The 6,000-nt window shown below is 43.6% G+C and overlaps 1 protein-coding gene across 3 annotated transcripts in view; it reads right to left on the reverse strand.

Annotated features, from left to right (window-relative positions):
- Positions 1 to 5,670, reverse strand: part of fam53c (family with sequence similarity 53 member C) — a 96,360-nt gene extending 90,690 nt beyond the window's left edge. For 2 of the 3 annotated variants that reach the window (XM_059990048.1, XM_059990050.1), the window contains exon 1: positions 5,562 to 5,615. The gene's annotated coding sequence lies outside the window, so the exon portion shown is untranslated. Of the gene's footprint in view, positions 1 to 5,561 lie in introns of all 3 variants that reach the window. The other variant, XM_059990049.1, reaches the window with a different exon arrangement.
- Positions 5,671 to 6,000: the final 330 nt, after the last annotated feature.

Genomic DNA, 6,000 nt, shown 5'->3' on the forward strand with positions numbered 1-6,000 from the left:
GAAGCCTGAAGGCACACACTCAACGATTCAGGAACAGCTTATTTCCCTCCATCAAAGGATTTCTGAATAGACATTGAACCCATGAACATTATTTCACTACTTTTTTAAATTTCTTCTTTGCAATACTTATTTAGTTTAACAATATATTTACTGCAATTCAGTTTTCCTCTGTTATTATGTATAACATTGTGCTGCTGCTGCAAAGACAACAAACTTCACAACATATGATGGTGATATTAAACCTGATCCTGATAAAGTCTCGCATTATAGCCAGCTTCTGAGCACAATGAGGAATTCCCCAGGGGTGAGCTGAGAGATTAAACTTCCCCAGATTACAGCCTTTGGTAAATCCCTCATTTGGGTCCCGTCTTGAACAAAATACATAAAATTCAAGGATTTGGGGCGGGGGAAACCTAAAGGAAAAGGAAATGTTACTTTAAATAAAATCAGACTTATTTATAATATAATATACATGCGTATTGACTCAAGTAAATTATAATTCTTCAAAAAAAGTAGCTTCACTCCTGTTAAATATAAATTTTAGCTTAAAACCCACATTAAAGAAACGTTTAATTAATCATGATACATCACTTACAATGTACTTCTTAAGAAAGTATTCCCCCCGCCAACAGATTGAAGATGCCATTGGCAAGCTGCCCTATTAACCCTTTGGTTAAGCATCTAACTTCAGTGTCAAAAATATACAAAGAACAGATATTGGAGATCTGAGATAAAAACAAAAACTTTGCTCTGTATACTCAGGAAGTCAGGCAGTGTTAATGAACACAAAAAAATTAATGGTTCAGGATGATATCTAGGCCAAGTGAGAGGGATATAGGGAAAGAGAAAGTCTGTGGAAGAACAGATCAGAACAGCCAGGTTGTTACATGAGAACAGTTTGGACAAAAGTAGAAACAGTGGATGCAATATTCCTTCCCCTGCAGTCTCCAGTAGAAACTTTACCTGAACAATAGCAAGCAGGTTTCTGGAAGCATGTATCACAAAATATCTCTGTTAACAACACTTTCCTTCATTGTGGTGACTGACGAAGTAAGAAATAGCCAGACTGGATGTGTCCTGATTTTTATAGCTTTAACCCAGCTTTAACAATTGTCCACATTGTCAGATTGATTCCAGTATTTTAAATGAATTGGGAAAAGCATGGTCAAAGATGTGGCTAGTTATGAGTTCAGGTCTTCAGCTCATATGCTGTTCAAGTCATTAACCATTGCCATATCCAGTGTTTTCAGTTGTGTCTTGGTATTACACGAAGTGACCCAAAATGGCTGATGCCTGAGTTTTATAAATAGCAAAGACCTCAAGGAACTCAGGGCATCTGTATGGTGACACTTTGGTTTACCAGTTTGGACTGTTCCTTGGAATCCCAGGAATCTCGGCTCGATTCTGCAATGGGTGTCATGTACGTAGAGCTTGAACGATCTACCCATGGTCAAGCGGGTTTCCTCTGGGTTCTCTTCTCACACCCCAAAAATGTGCTCGTCCATGAATTGGCCACAGTAAACTCAGAGTGTGATAAACAGCAGAAGAATCAAAGGGAACTAATTGGGCGTGTGAGGGAGAATACTGGAGGACTACAGGGAGATAGGAAGCAGACAGGATTGTTCTGCTGTAAACTGTTATGAACCAATGGACTTCTTTACAACAATAAGTGATCAGCCACTTAGCCATTTGCACTCAAGACCATTTCAGATGCTTCAGCCACATCTTTAGCACTCAGATGCTGAGCATGCAATTATTGGGATCTTATTCGACAGTTAATTATAGCCCACTATTCACCAATTGATGAGACAGGAAGGAAAAGCTTTGATCAACATGAACAGAAAATGCTGGAAATACGTGGCATTTGTGGAAATGAGAAACAGTGCAGACCCTTTATCGCTATTCCCATATTCTGTTTCTGGTTTCTCCTTCAAAGTGTTTCTTTCACCATAGATGCTGCAACATCAATTTTAATGTGTCTGCTCCTACCATTCTTTTCTGGACTTTTCACTGAACAACAATTGGTTTCTTTTGACTTCTTCGATAGAATGTGATACATGTCACGTTATTAAATTAACAGTTCTGCTGTTGCCATGGGACTTTGCATCTCATGGTTACCCAGTTCTGAATCTCTCCCATTTAGGACAATGGTACTGCCAAAAACAAAGGGTACTGTCCTTAATGTCTCTACAACTCAACTGCACGGTGTATACTCCTCCCATTACTATCGTGGATAATGCTTCTGTAAAATGCAGATTGATGTAGATTGCTGGTTTCTCTTCTCACCACCTGCTGCATACAGATTGGCAGTTTCTTGATTCAGGTAATCACAGATTTCTAGCATCCACAGTATTTTGCTTTTGAATTTATTTCATTCAGGAGTTGCCCAGCATCACCAAACCACTCTGTAAAGTCTCTTACTCTCTGCCAATGCTACATTCAGTGGTTCTTCCAATTTATCTTAGTACAGTAAAACAGTAATTCATCTTCTGAGACAGTAAGCAGCAGCTTTCCTTGCCTACGTTTGACCCAATGCCAAAGAAATGTTCAGGAATCCCAGCGCTATTCGAGGCTGTGTTGCAATATCTTAAGGATTCTGACAGAAATATCTTAGTTAACTGTTCTAACTGTGCAAAACAGACCATATCAGGAAAATACTCAATAAACCTGCAGTTTGCAAACCAGTTCCCATGCATTCACAAGGAGGGCTGCATGTAGCACTAGGCCAAGGACACAAATTAAGGGAACTCTTTTCCGAAGGAAAAAAAGGACAGTAAAGGGCAACATAGCCAGGTCAAAATACCAATGGGTTGAATACAAGAGACCTTACATTTAGTAAAATCTCTCTGCACCGGAGATTCTTGTGCGTGCCATGCCTCAGAAGCAATTTTCACTGAAGCTTCTGTTAACAACTTTCCAGGGGCCTTCCACCAGCATCCATTTCTGCCAACTATCAGAAATATGAAGGTAGTTGATGAACTGTTGTACGTCAATATTTAGTGGAATAAAATGATCAGAGTACATTAATATATTACAAACACATCATAAAAAGTCACCTTTGAATCTTTACTTTCACTTGTGTACATGAACAAATTAGAAAGTAACAAGTGTTCATTAAGAAAGATTACTTCCTCTTCCAAATATAAAAAGCCCTTCAGTTTTCTTTTGGACTTGTTCCTTTTTTCATGTTATTTAATCTTCAATGAAGAAAAGTTGTTGAGATCTCGATCAATGGAAGCTTGGACTCTACAGGTAGGCAGGCATCCAGTGGAGACATAATTTAAATATAAATCCCAGGATGTCAGAAATTACCCGATTGCAGGTACATTAAAATTGTTTCAGACTAAAACTAAGTAAGAGTTGTCATTAACAAATTTCTGCCTGTCTGTCCCAAGCCATGAACCACTATGACCTGGGAAAACAATGGCACCACCCCTTACATGTTCTCTGTCAAGCAGACACCACCCAGGTTTGGAAGCATAACTCATTCTAAGTGCTGGGCCTCAAGCTCCCTACTCCACTGCAGCATAGAAGCACCTTAATTAAACAGCAGCAGCTGGCTTACTGTCATCTTCTCAAGTCAAGCCTCATCTTTAAAAATGAACTAAAAATAAAAATCTAATCAACAAATGAAGACGTCTTCTTCTCATACCTCTCCCTTGCAGAAATATCTGCAAGAAAAGCTCCCACATTGTTTATTCCTCCTCCTACTCCCTAGGTAGTTTGGGCAAGGAGACTAGAAGTACAACACGCATACTATTTCCTGCCAAATGAAAGCACATTAAATTTTAAACTCCAAATCATGCCACCATTTATCTGACAAATTGTTTCTATCAGTCACCTCAAACCTACATACGAACCTCAACAATATAACTCATTAGTTCAATGGAAGTGCTTCAGTAAATTTCACGACATATGCCAGTGATACTAAACCTGATTCTGAAGTTTCCAGACACAATGTCAGAGAGCAAAGTGGGCAATACATATGGCACATAACAAATAGGGAAATATCCTATAGTAAATAAATATCAGAATGAAGAGCAGAACAATACAGTATTTAAAACTCGAGGATGCAAGGCCCAGATGTGAAGTGCTAATAAATAAGAACTCAATTTCTAATGGTGCAATGAAGGGCAGAGGGGCCAGTGGTTTGGGGGTAACAGGGAAGGGCCAGGAGACAGAGGGAATGGTCAAGAAAGAGGGAGAGTAAGTGGGGTGGGGCAACAGAGGGACAGAAGGGGAGGGGCCAATAAGAGTGACTGGTGAGGGACCAGAGAGCAGTGGGAAGTAATAGTAGGGGTAGGGCTGGTGGGAGTGACAGATGCAGATAAGGATAGAGGGGCTGAGGGGGGGTGGGGGCCACAGAGGGCAGAGGAGGAAGTGATGATGATGGATGGGGAGCAGCCTGGAAAGTGTTCAACAGGTGGGGGCGGGGTCTGACAGATGGAAGAGGTGGCAAAGTGGAGGGCAACAGGTAGGGGGGAGGGGCCCTGGGGAAGTAGGTAGGGGAAGGATAGGAGAGGGGCTGGGGAAATGGGTGGTGAGAAATAGGGGTAGGGACCAGAAAACTGAGGGGGTACTAAGCGGAGGAGCCAGGGAAATGGGATGCGACTGATTAGTGAAGGGAGTGAGGGACACAGACTGGGGGAGGGGACAAGGAAGTGGGGGCGACAGATTGGGGAGGGGACGAGGAAGTGGGGGGGGCGACAGATTGGGGAGGGGACGAATGGGGGCAACAGACTGGGGGACAAGGAAGTGGGGGTGACAGATTGGGGGATGTAAAGTGAACACTGGGCAACAGAGCAAGAGGGCAGAGGTGAGGGGGGGCTGGGGGAAGTGGGGGTGACAGGGGGAAGAAGCAACTGTTTGGTAACATAATAAAGTGAGTGAGAGTGAGGCTCTGAGGGGAGGGATCGAGAAGAAATGAAGGGGGTGATCCAGACACATCTTGTGCACCTCCTAGTGGTTTTTGATCGGGAGACTGAAAGAGGCCTGCATTATATTCCTGTCCTGCAACTATATTTGGGCGTTAAAAGGACACCTTAGGAGGCCACCCTCCCCTATTTGCAATTCTGCTAAAAAAAAATCAATCACTCCATTATTTGTGCAGCACAATATCAGAATATCAACCAGTGAATTTTGGAAGGGGCAAATAAAAATGGAGCTTAAAGAACAAACATATTTCCCCTACGACTGTGGCTGGCAAAGGTGGGTACTGGTCACACAAGTCACTGCGAGCCATCAAGAGTTCCGGCTGGGCAGTTGAGGTGAAGGAGAGGACACTTGCAACAAGTGGCCCTCAACTATTCTCCCCCCCCTCCCCTTACTCACAGGCCGCACCATGCAGCCTCCCCCGCTGCAGTGTGCCTTGCGAGCCGGGAGAAGACTTGCAAGGTCCCGCTGAGGAGGCAGCGCTTTCGCTGAGCAACGAAGCAACTCATCGCCTTCACGCTCTGACGGACGCCACGCTGGAAAGTTACCCAGCAAAGGCCTCTCCCGCCCCGGGAACTTGAATCACAGCTGCTAAAGGGCTCCCACAGCTGACAAACGGATGCACCCACCGCCACCATCAGTGTCCTCTTCCCGTCGCCGTCTCCTTAGTAACGCACTCCAGGCAACTGAGCAACGGGGACCACTCGGGGCCTTATATAACCATTGGCCTCTGCTACCGGCCCGCAGCTTGTGGGGGGAATTGGTGTCTTCCCTCAGCACTTCTTCCAAGCCCGCCTTTCACTTTCTGCTCCCACTCTCCACTGTTTCTATATTACTCTGAAAAATTACTCTTGTAGAAACTGAAGCAGATCTAAATGAATTATTTCGCTGTTGGACCTCGGGGCGACAGTAATCCCCCCCCCTTCATTCTGCATGTTTCCAGAAACCCGAATGGCCACAAGCATGGGAAATAAACGGGGAGAAGACTGGTAGGAAAGGGGAGGGGTTGATATTAACTGAGACGACCACCATTAGCAGGACAGTTATTATTCAAATCTTACAAATTAA

This window comes from Hypanus sabinus, chromosome 15 (genome assembly GCF_030144855.1).
Source record: "Hypanus sabinus isolate sHypSab1 chromosome 15, sHypSab1.hap1, whole genome shotgun sequence".
NCBI lineage: Eukaryota > Metazoa > Chordata > Chondrichthyes > Myliobatiformes > Dasyatidae > Hypanus > Hypanus sabinus.